General features: G+C 43.0%; 1 protein-coding gene across 1 annotated transcript in view; it reads left to right on the top strand.

The window, feature by feature from the left end:
* Window positions 1–10,472: 10,472 nt before the first annotated feature.
* Window positions 10,473–12,500, top strand: part of LOC143121803 (protocadherin-16-like) — a 107,644-nt gene continuing 105,616 nt past the window's right edge. Inside the window, exon 1 of the mRNA XM_076282411.1 lies at window positions 10,473–10,775. The gene's annotated coding sequence lies outside the window, so the exon portion shown is untranslated. The remainder of the gene's footprint in view (window positions 10,776–12,500) is intronic.

The raw sequence follows: 12,500 nt of genomic DNA, 5'->3' as shown, positions 1-12,500 counted from the left end.
GTGTCAAAGCCCAGATATTTAACCAAACAATTGTATTGTTCTGAGAACACAAGTGCTTGGGTTTTTTCAAAAGAAGTGCATTCTTAGCCTTTGACACACAAAGCATTCCAGCAATTCCTTAATGGTGAATCCAAACCAAAGAGAAGATATTAATACAGCTGACTGAAAAGTGATGGGTTCGCGCTCATTTTATCAATTTAAAAGCAGATGTTCATTTAAAATGCAGACAGAATTAAAACATTCTTTCATCATCTCATCTTTCAATACAGACTAATAGGGGTTTCCAATTAAGAATGTCGGGCTAAATTGACATGCCAGGGACCCAGTGACACGGCAGAATCACTGACTCAATTAGGACCATTCAGACAGTGGGGAGGGAGTGACTGATGGCCTTCGCATCTGGCGGTATTGTCTGCTTGTCCATTCCTTCAACAGCCAGATCTCTAGTCAGTGCTCCAGCCGCCGTATTGCCGTAATATCCTCATTCTTGGCGAGGCCTGGAGGACCGTGCGGAGGATCGCTGTCCCTCCGCGCCTCTGCCAAGACTGCGGGGTCCAAGAGAGGAGGAAGCTGCTTCCCCAAATGACAGACAGATGTTCCCCTCAAAAGCACCGAAAGGATGCTGAAGGAACAAGAGCGCTCGAGGGCTTGGCAATGCACGGGACCTTTCTCCACTGATAATGTGCCACCTCTGTGCCCCTGCAGTGCCAACATGCCAGTGGCCGGTTCCCCTTTCGTGTTTGCCAGATGCCAGTGGCCTGTGGCCTCCTCTTTGCTGTAAACAGCTCACTTAGCGGACGGCTGGCCATACGCGATCAATTACTCATCCAGCATGAGGGCAGCATCAATCAGATCAGGAGTGGGCGAAGATTGAGGTGAAGCACACGCGCAGATCAATATGGAGGTGAAAATGATTTAGGGTTGCTTTCAAACTGCTGTTAATAGAGATGTATTAGTACTGACCATTTCCACCCTAATGATCCAGATGCAACATGGGCATTCTTCAATCAGGAGATGACATCTATGTGTAATGCATGGTTTAGAATTTGAAAAGAAGCTACAGAGTCTGCTCCTGTTAACTGGTGAGAAAGTGTGCAGTGTCTTTGTCTGCGAACCAGCGATCCACTGGCGCCGTCCGAACATGTGCCACCGCTACCTCACTGTAGGGGACGGTAACCTCGCCGGATGCCAAATGCTGCTGGGCAAACATCCACGTTCCTGTGAACAGTGAACCCCAAGGACCGCCATGTGTGATCAATTGCCCCCACTCCTCTTCCTACCGCGAATACAATGCAGTACTAGAGAGGAGCTGACGACAAGAGTTGATAGATTGCTGCGGCGGGCTCATCTAACGCATCATATCCTGCCCAGCATCTGTGTCCGCTCCCTATGTCATCTCGTTATTTAGTTTACCGGAAGCAAAATGAATGGGTTGGACTGATCCATGGCTTATGAGTTCCTAGATGACAGGGGAAAGGTGGGAGCCTGGCACTGTAAACAAAGCAGTCAGTGTTTCTTATGTGTTGGAGCTGTTATAAGTAAGCTGAAAGTAAATGTTTGTAATACAGTTATTGAAAAAAAGCCACCACAGAAAATCACTGTTTACAAAAAGAGCGTCTATACTTGCAGCCCATTAATCTGCATCTTGTGAAAACAAGGAAGGAGCTGTTTGATGGGAGAGTCCGATAGCTGGCCTCCCTTTGATGTTGTGCAGGCCCTTCACAGAACAGAGGTGCGCTTTAGAAAAGGGGGAGAAAGATCTCCATCTTTGTGCTGATGAAACCCAACCCTGCTTTGGCGCACGCGGAGGAAACAATAATTTTCCTTTTTTCCTCAACATCCCACGATAACAACACGGGGTAACGAAGTTAGGCAGTCAGTTGGCATTGGAGGGATGCTGCACTGCAGCCTAAAGGGGATGGGTGTTAGGGACAGTGGGATTGTTTCTGGAACCTTCCAGGGGGAAGATCTTGGGGAAATAAATTTTGAGCGCCTTTCATGCACCGGAGTTGTCGGCAGCTTTGGCAGCTCGGGTGCATGACATAATTTCTCATTCACTCATGAAATTAAAGGAAAATACGCCGGCCTTTGATTGAAGCCGACAATGGGGCCTTTATCCAGTTGGATGCTTAAAATGCAGTTCAGAGCACCAATAAGAAATTCTGGCTCCTGAGAGTAGACTAAAAGTCCTTTGTGCTAGTATTTGTCTTCAAGTCAGTGATCCTTATAACATTGTGGGACCCTAATGTATGGATGATTTCCTTAGAGCAGTTTCCAAATCACCCATGAATCTTGTGAAGAAACCATGAATATACCACACTTCACAGAAATGGACTCGGATTTGCCAGTCTCCTTAGTGCAATGGTTGACAATGGGTAGCCTCTGCAGCTTTGACAGTTAAATATTTTTTGCTGGTGGTTTCCTTATTGTGAGATTTAAGGATTCGATTTTTAGAGGCTATAGGAACACAAAACAGTGGCTGAATAAAAGTGCGCTTTTGTCTAAAGATGAGGAACAAGGAGATGACAAAGAGGTTAGCATGAAATGGCTCCCCTAATAGAAACCATCTGTGAACCCCGTTTTAGCCCCCCCCCCCCTCTAGGATATCCTATCCTGCAGCCCTCTATTTGATACTACACATAGACAGATCCTGCTCCCCCAGCCTGCCTCCCCCCGTCCATGGTCCGCACTCTGACTCTCTCACCCTGTCTCTTCTCTTAACACACACACACACACACACACACAAACACTTTTCAGAACTTGGCGCTCTTTTGACACTGCGTAACCTTGCACTACACACACGTGATGCCACACACATTACAGTCGCTATATTTCTGGATAATGTGAGCCTCCATCATCTTCAGTTCAGCGCTTTGGAGAGCTTCGCTGCTCCAGTGTTTATATATCACCTTAAACCCAACACAGAGATAAAAGACCAGGTGTGCCTTGTATTTGTCCGCCCTGACCGTCACACCAACACCACACAGGCGTCCGTCCTTCGCAGCTATTAAACATAATAATAACAAGGCCCGGCTCGTGTTTCCTGCTCATAAATAGCACCAGAACTTGAAAATATCCGCCCGCTGCTGCCTATAGGTTTGTGTTGTGTCTTTCTGAATAAAAGAGCAGACCAGATCTTGGGCTGCACAGAGGCCACTTCACTGGCCCAATCCCCCCACCCCCCTTCTCAGAGTGCTGCGGCACTCCATTCACTTCACCCAGGGGACCATGGTGGCTTAACATAGGGCCAATATGAGAAAAACAGCATTACAAAGGGTACTGTTTAAGTGAATATGATTTTAAGTGGGAGAAGTTCTAGTATTTGTATCAAATAAATGTAAGTTTTAAGACCATGACGCATTGTTGAGTGGTTGAGTGTCCTAAGAGCAGTCTCTGTCCTCATCAAAATCTGTAATAATTTATCTCTGATCACATAAGAGTTTTTAAGGTTTCTGAACTCAGTGTTTGTGACTATAAAAGGGAGGCTACACCGGACACCTAACTGAAGCGTTTCGTTCAGGTAGCCTCTGCTGCAACGATTAACTTGATCAATGGAACTGGCTACACCAGACGTGATAGCAATGCATACCTGTACGTTACAAAGAATTAGTCTTTAGTCTTCTAAAACGCTATGCAAACGGAGTGCTTCAATTGCAGACCTGATGTAGCCCGGGTGTAAGACCTTTCAAACTAGCTTGTCCTCAGGGCCAGTCATGCATGAGAAAATGGTTTTATTGTCTTACTAATCTGACTTTTTCAACAAAAGCTGAAACGGACAGAGTGGCTGTCCTGAATGTCTGCCCTGTCAGTGTATCCCCGAGGATACTGTCAAAGCACTGTAAACAGTGTAATGGTATTCTCAAAACTATGCAAAAACAAACCAGTCGATTTCAATTTCAAAGTGACATCTGCTATTTCACACTGGCAAAGCAAAGCTGTAAACAATGATCACATGATACATTTTGTACTAGAGAAGAACTTTAATGTTGTTTGACTACATCAATCAATGTAGAAACCAAACAGAACCACAAACATTTATGGAGAGAGGGGATATGTAGAATGCTGTGATATTTTTATGTTTAAGTCAAACAGGATAATGGAATGGTTTTCACTGAAAACATTGTATAAGGTTATGACTTGCAATAGAGATAGATTGATTAAAATTTTTATTTATGGTGCATTTTCTCTAACAATTATGTTGTGTTGCACCATTTACTTAATTGTCTTTACTGTAACTCATCGAGGCAAATAATTAAAACGGCTTGTTTGTGTACTGTATCCACAACATTGTGTGGATGGATGCCAGCATCCTGTGTTCTGATATAACATCTGCCCTGATATAACATCTGGCCAGGATTTGATGATATGGTTGGAACGCCTTGTGTTTGCCATTTGTCTGAATTTATAGGCATTTGGTTTGCGCATGCGTTGCTGGTTTTGTCTATAGCTTAGTTTGGTGTGCTTGGGAAGACCATTTTCACACTTGATCTCATTGATGTTCATCAGTATTCTTGATCTCAGATTAATTATGCGATGCATATGTACAGTACTTGGACTCATATAATGTCTCACCAAATTACAGTACATCCAAGTTTTTTAATTCCACCAATGAGGAAACATGACCCATTTACAATAAGATGCAGGTGCAATACTGACAGTGTTGAAGTAAAGTGAGACTTTACATTGTGAAGGATATTTTACGGTAAAATCAGCAATTAAATTTCATACATTCATATACCAGCATTAATGATTTAAAAAGTGATTATAACACTTCAACATGGACTTGAGTAAGCGAGAGAGAGAGAGAGAGAAAGAAAAAGGGAGAAACAGACATGACTAACAATCTTGAGTGTCTGTCACTAGTGCAGTTTGACCTTCATTCGACCCTGAAGTGGTCCGGCAAGTCCTCTCATCATCAGGGTTTGTTTGATGGAGGTCACGAAACACCCACGTTAGTACAAGTCAAAACCACTGCAGTCTCACTCTTCTTATTTATGACCCATGCCTACGCCAGATTAATGATTCATAAGTCCTCTGGATAGCACCCGCAGTAAGGCGCAAACAGCCATTAAAAAGCGGGCACTGCCTGTGTGTTCGGCACTTGTCCAAATCAGCCAGCGCCGCTGCATTGCAACCCCATATCCCTGTGACGGGGTCACGGCACCTATTGGAAACTTGTTTATTATTTCTTCCCCGGGCTTCCAGCGGTGTCATGGCAACCAGGGTCCTTTGGTTTCGCCGAGCCGTCCGCGGTAGAATATCTCCAAAATAGCCATCGCGCCGAGTAATTACAAAGGCCGTGGCTCCTGTGATGTGGACGGCAGAGCCGACCTCAGAGTAGTATAGCAGATCTCTTCTGCCATCACGCCACCTTGCTTTTCCATCAGGAGACGGCCGGCACTGCTGCATGGCTGGAGTGATGCGAAGTCCAGGGCTGTGCGGAGCCGGCACAGCTCACAACACAGAGGCTTTCATCTGAAGGGGCTGGGAAAAAGCCGGGGGATAAAAATGGAGCGTTTAGCTCTAATGTGTAAAATAAATGGGCTCATTACCAAGTAAAGCCTACACCATATTAAGCCTGACAGGGAGAATGTGTGGATAGAGAAAAAGCACAAGCGCATAGCTGTCTTGTTTTCAAACTTCATAAATAAGACATAAATTTACTCCCTCTCTCTTTCTCTCTCTCTGTTTTTTTAAACGATCGAGCTGGAACGTTTCTGGAACTCTTCTAATAAGATAAACATTCCCTGTGCCAACTCTATTGCTTATCACTTTTAATAGAGTACAACGGACACGGAAAACCCAACGGCAGTCTCTAGGCAGGGTGTCACTGACTCGGCTGGTGATGAGGCATAGTGTGGGCTTATGCCGCCATCTCGGTTAGGTTAAAAATTAGTCATTAAGCCATTAAGAACAGCCATTAACAACTTCAAAACTGACAAATAAGGTTAAAGCCATAATGAGGAGGTAAAGTTTGAGGGCAAGAGCTTCAACCCCCATGGGTTCTTGCTAGCAGTAGTATTGGCAACACATTGGCTACCACATGGTCCCCTAGTAGATTTTCATAATCAGGCAGCTGCCTGGAGGCCAACTGTAAACACACACCATATATGATATCTGTCTTACAGCAATTTGTTTCAGGCACTGGTTTACATGCAATTAAAAGTCAGGAGGGCATCAGTCATTTTTAAAGACTTTGCAAGGAGTGTCTTTTCCATTGGGTACACAGCAAGACTGATTATGGGTCTGGTTTTAAATACAGTACGACCAGGCCACCGGCGGGCTGCTGGTGGAAGCTTATAAAAGAACTTGGCTGGACACGATGCACTCGAAAAAAGGGATAATGTAATAGAGCAAATATGTAATGATGCGTGTTGGCTTATAGTGAAAAACATTTAGAGCAGGGCAGTCCGGTCTTTAAAAAGTATCTTGACTGTGAGAACAGAAAAATTTGAGAGAAGTATAGTGTAAACAAGCCAAGTGATGACATGTCTGGTCTGTCTTTTGGCTGTAATCATGCCGCTTCACTTCACAATGAAGAATACGTCCAATGCTTCACAGAGCAGTTTATAGGGAGCAAGCTTCAAGCCAGGGTCACTGCTCTTAAATTCTGTAGACCCACAATATCCACACTTCCAATAGGCTTTGGTCTTAGGATAAAATATGGTCGTAGGATGAAATATAAATCATTGTGAGCCTCAACAAAATAAATAATTGACTTTGTATTTAATAAGTAACATTAAGATGTGAGAGAATTGAAATAACGAGGTGTGTCTGCAGAGGAAATAAATAAAAGATAGTAGAGGGAAACTCTTTACTCGGTCAAGTTTAGATTATGAGATTGTCTGGGCTCTGTACTGCCAGGTCCTCATTATGGATGGGTGGCCTGTCCAGATCGCAACTACGTTGGGGACAACAACTGTCAGGGACAGAGAGCCATTTCAGACTGTTTCTCTGTGACTAAAAAATGCCTTGTAATTTCTTTGTCATGGACATTTCCACAAAGTCCGTTGTGATAATAGATGGGGAAATTGCAGTCTCAGACAATGATGTTATCCTACACTGCCATCGCTTTCCTTTTCATTATGGCAAGCAATTCACAGCACTGGCTCATTTTACAAGGGCTGACACAGGGTTGCAGAAAAATTGTTATTTAAGGGTATTTTTGGATTAAGCAATTTATTCTCTGCAAGTGAGAATTAATGATCTTATCTGGCTCTGAAATGAAAAACCATCACTATCAGGCAGATAGAGAAAAAAGAGGTGGAGAGAGAGAGAGACATAAGTGCAATGACCTTCATTTTTTGTCCAGGAGTTTTCAGACATCATAGGGTGCATTTCCTCTTTTTCAGAGAGGCGATCCAAAAAGAATAGATCATTTTTGTCCCGTCCAAATTCATGAGAATTTTTTCAATGATGTTGATGGTCCCTGTGTGTGAGAGAAATCTCTTCCTTTTCCTCCCATCCCCCATGTTGCTTGTTCTATCCACCCTCTGAGCTTTACGGGTATAAATTAACAATATGGTGTGTTTTTTTTTCAGGATGGGTCCATGTACAGCCATGTAACGCCCTAAAGCATATGAAACATCTCAATCTCTCAAATCAGTTGTGACATGCCCTCTTGATCCCTACAATATTCCACTTCAGCATAGTTACCATATGCAGGCCAACCAAGAAGACAGCAGTAATCATTGCTTGAGTGGTTATTCTTGAATACAGGCCCAGCTCAAATTGATCTTTGGTTTTTGTTTTTTAATTTCTGGATGGCTAACTACAGACTACAGCAGTTTCGTAGACAATGGTTGTCTTTGTTTGTGGGGGCTTTTGCTGCACAAAATTGCATGCCTGTATTTATTTCATGAATGCAGAAGAAGGATTTTCATAACATTCCAAAGAACTTTTATACAGTCGACCTTTAATTGTAATGTAATTTCCTTTTATTGTAATGTGTTTTTGCATAGATATGTTTACAGAAATGCATACAGCTAGGTTGTTTTGATGTGGCTTTGAAAGACACTGTTCATTTTCTTTAAAAGTGTCTGGTTTGTGTGTGCAGAATCTCAAATGTACTTCAAGACATGGACAGTCCTACAAATCCTGCCTTCTTTCCCCTTCTTGATCTGCTTGGCTCTTACACTCTGGAGTTTGCTGAAATGTTTTATTACAGCTCCTTCAGCACTGTGTCGACCCGCACCTCTGTGGACAGCACTTAAATTAGGGCCCTGCAAGACTCAGAACCCCCAGGCAGGATGGAGAAGAAACAATAACAAAACGCTCCGACAATTTATCATATCTGATGTTTTCCTCCATGGACTTGGATGCTCTTACAACAACAGTCAACAGGAAGGGGATACAGCCTCTATCTTGTTTTGTGTACATGTATTTAGCACAGCCTCATGGCCCTGACATCGCTAGACTCACTGCCCCAGGGTATGGACGTCCGGAGGCAGGCCAGGGTGTGTTATTACACGGGTTTTATATCTCTACTAGTGTAGTTATTGACTGTTAAAATGTTCCCAATGGCCTTCGGGTTTCCTTCGTTGCATTGTTTGGCGTGGGCAGTAAGCAGAAGCATATATTCTGATAGGAGAAAGGGTTGGAAATGTCCCTCTTGATAGTGCAAGGGAAGTGGAGTGCACTCATCCTAATTAATAGATTTACACCACCTCAGACCCAATGCAGCATCTATACTGTAGACCTTCCTTATCCACAACCTCAACTGCCAAAACTGAAGTAAAACCATGCGTGCCTCCTTGCGGCAGTGATCCCTTGATGAGTGGCCTTGCATTCACAGCCAGGGGTTGGCAGGCTGGCCTGGCTGGTGGGGGGCCAATGTGGGGAACCTACCTGCCCCAACCTGGCCAAGGACATCGATCGGTCCAGGCATTGGCCTTTCATTGCTTTATCCTCCGGAGGGCCCAAAGACGTGGCTCCCACTATAAATATGTTGCGTTGAAAATTGAAAGCATCCGCATATTTGTGTTTGGCCAAGCCACATAATTGGAGGTGCTGGGACTCTCGCAGAAGCCTTCTCCTGGATTTATGGAAATGGCCACTGAGAACAAACAGAGGTCCGTGTAATGCAAAAACAGCCCTAATGTGTCTCTCGGCAACCGAGGCTTTAAATGTACTCGATGTGGTGCCTGTAAAATGCTGGCGCTGACTGGTTTTAATGCCATTAAAATTTTTGATTAACGGCTCCCATTACGAGAAGTGACTGCTCTCAAACTTTCCACTCGGCTCTTTAGCGCTTAACGAAAGACCACATTTGTAAATGTCAATCTTGGCTTTGTGGATACTAGCTGAGGTGTCTTGTCTTTGTGAGGTCTTTGAGAGCTCTGGAGACATCTAAAAATGAGACGTGCTGACAAATCACGAATAACGCTTATGCATTGCCGAAAGCTACAGTGACAGCGAAAAGCACAATGACTTACACACGTCAGAACCTGACAATCTCACGCTCATGGCTGATATCAGTAGGAAATGGATGTAGGTGGGCCGTAGTTTTGACATGTGTTGCTTGGCAGGATTGATGGGATGAGGAAGTGTTCCAAGGTCATGGCTCTGGCTTTGCCTGAGATAAAAAGGGAGTCTCAGGAGATAGAGAGACAGACAGAGAGAGAGAGAGAGAGAGAGAGGGATAGACAAAGAGAAAGGCAGGAGAAAACTTCAGCAGAAACAAGCTCTGCTTCAGCTGTGACAGGATGACAAGAAGAGGTTCACAGTGACAGCATAGGTTACTCTCGACAGCATCAGAGCTGAGGATTATATTTGTTGCTTTTCTTTCATGCTTGTAATTAGGATGTGGATACCTTGGATATGCTGCAGAGCTATCTCTGTTGTTCTTCAGATGTAAAAATGGGATTGTTTTGGTCTCACAAATGAGCTGCATTCTAGGCTTTAATGAGGGTCTGTCTGACTTTGGGCAGTGCTGTTTGAAAGAAGTCTGAAGCTTTTGGTCTCTCTCTCTCTCTCCTCTTCCTCCTCCTTTTTCTCTCTCCCTAACAATGTCTCGGAGCATAATGTGTCTCATCTTCACAACCCTCATTTAATTTCCCTTCTGACTATATATTTGAAGCCATAGCACTGCTGTGGCACATAAGTAATATATATTTATAATTATTTATAATTATAATTGTATAATTTATATATATAAAAGACAGTACACAGCACTTTATATGGTGGAGATGTATCCCAGGTCTGTAGAGAAATTCAAAGTTTGCTTCCCATGAATTAAGCTTGGTGGCACCAGAGCCTCATGTCAAAATCAAATTCTCAACGTGGCTCCGCTCGAGCACCCTCTTCTGTTCTGGGTTACTCACTGTTCCCTTACACGTGGTGAATAAATTATCCAAATAAGACTGGGGGACGGTCCAGGACTGGTGTCAGGTTGCACTCGCAGAAGTGCAATGAGTGCGCCTGAATACGAAACTGGTACAGTGGATGCTGTTGCCGATGCCGACGAGGTGGTTGTTCGCAGTTCGCAACACTGAGACCATAGTAAGATACCCGAGGAAGGAGGGCAAGTCAATCACTTTACGTTTTGCTGAATTACTCTCATTTATAAAGCCAGAAAGTCAACGGATTGAAAAGCACAACTTCCCGGGAATATCAAATGGATACTAAAATCCAGTCAGTCTGAAATGGATATAATTTAACGGGAGACTTGGACTTCAGTATTGTCTGCAGACAAACTAGGGAATCGTCTTGGATTTTGTGCAGTTTGGGATTCTTTCAGTGGACGCATACCTTGGCCAAAGCAGGAACAGATGAATGTAAGTGCCCGTTACATTTGTCTGTCTGTGTGCGCGCTGATACATTGCAGATGCAGACCACTCAGACTTAATAATCAAGCGTAATTATCTGTGAGAAGAGCGTGTTCACGCCCTGTATATTGAAGTTACCTCAGTTCTTTAGAAACTTCAATTTGCCACGTTTGTTTGTCATTGTTAAATATATCTTTTAAAATATGTGATATTCTGATTTGGGATTATTTTCATAGACTGAGTGATGTTATTTACGTTGTATTATTGTTACTTACTAGACTTTACCACTTTACGAGGTTGCTTGTCTGTCAGAGTAATGGATATTATTCCTCAACGTGTGAAACTGATGCCTTGCGGACGCACGCAGCGGACCAATTCACAAATAATGGCAAACCAGTAGCCTACTTTGCATATGTTTACCAGAATTGTATGTATGAACGTGGAAAAAACTATGCTGTTGCAGAACGGATTGGAGACAATATGCGCACATGTCCTAATCAAGGCGGAGATATGGATATTGTGGGAAGAGTGATGGATATGTCATGGGACGCATGCATTTTTCTGAGACGACATGTTTATTAATGAGGACTTTTTGATCGTAGCGAAAACAATTGTATTGATTGCGTCTCAAATCAGTTAACTGTTTAGATAACAGTAACTGTTATCTCCATTACTTACTCAGTTTGTGCGATATTTATCACAATATCATCTGATATGTAATTTCTGGCATACAAACATGAAAGCTACGATCACTATTTGGACTAATTGAACTCATTGTTTAATTTGCCTGAGTAGTAGGTGGGAGAGGAGACCTTTGGTCTACCTCTGCAAGCTGAGGCTTGGGAAACTGTTGTGGCCCTAGTTCAGAAGCACTGACTCAGTGACAAAAAATACAGCTGAATCATTTGTTATTACACAAAGGTATCAAATGGCACAACCATCAAGCCTATGAAAGTAGCTACAGTAGATGTGCTCTACCCACTCATGCACTGAAATCTTTTCATTTCCCCCAAACCTAATCAGTCTTAATCATGCCCATGTTGGAATGGTGTGTGTGTGCAGTGGTCAATCTGACTGCTTATAGTGCAGCAGAGCATTTGATTGAGCTGTTTGTGGAACCATGCAGGAGAATGTAACCTCTTGGGCAGAAGCCACGGGCATCTCGTTAAGAGAACCACTGGAAAATCACAAGTAGGCACTCTGGAGTCAAGCCAAGACACCCTGTTATAATTTAAATTCACATGTTCAGTACTGTTTATATGACTTTCCACTTTTGTTTCTTCTATACAGTTTCCCAAACGTTTATGTGGAGATAACTGACTGTGTATAGATAAGACATAGTAACCCCTTAATTCGTTGTTCAAATAAAGTGTAAATCATGCTGTGCATCGGTAGGAAGTGACCTGAATCTGTCTCATGAAACTGGAGCTTTATTGCATGGTTGGCATTATAACCCTGTATCCCTATAACCCATGGACATCATGAAATTAATTAAATTAACTAAATAAAAGCATTAATAGGTTTAGATTAACTGCAGACAGTTCCAATAAGTCAAATGAAGTCCAGTCAATATTTAGATTAAAACTCATGTTGTATGGCCCAGAGTAGGTAAGGTGACTTGTATTGGCAACAGTCCATTTCAAAAGGAAACAGTTACTAAATAACATTAATGAAATCAAATGACTATCCTCTGTGGTCAGTTATTGCTCTTGGATGACATAAAGGTGTGTATGG

The sequence above is a fragment of the Alosa pseudoharengus genome, unplaced genomic scaffold (assembly GCF_046254945.1).
Source record: "Alosa pseudoharengus isolate Yale_2024_CS ecotype anadromous, Long Island Sound unplaced genomic scaffold, YU_APseudo_1.1 YU_APseudo_1.1_scf_13, whole genome shotgun sequence".
Classification (NCBI taxonomy): Eukaryota; Metazoa; Chordata; class Actinopteri; order Clupeiformes; family Clupeidae; genus Alosa; species Alosa pseudoharengus.
Note: the sequence above shows the minus strand (reverse complement) of the source record. Positions and strands in the feature narration are given on the sequence as shown.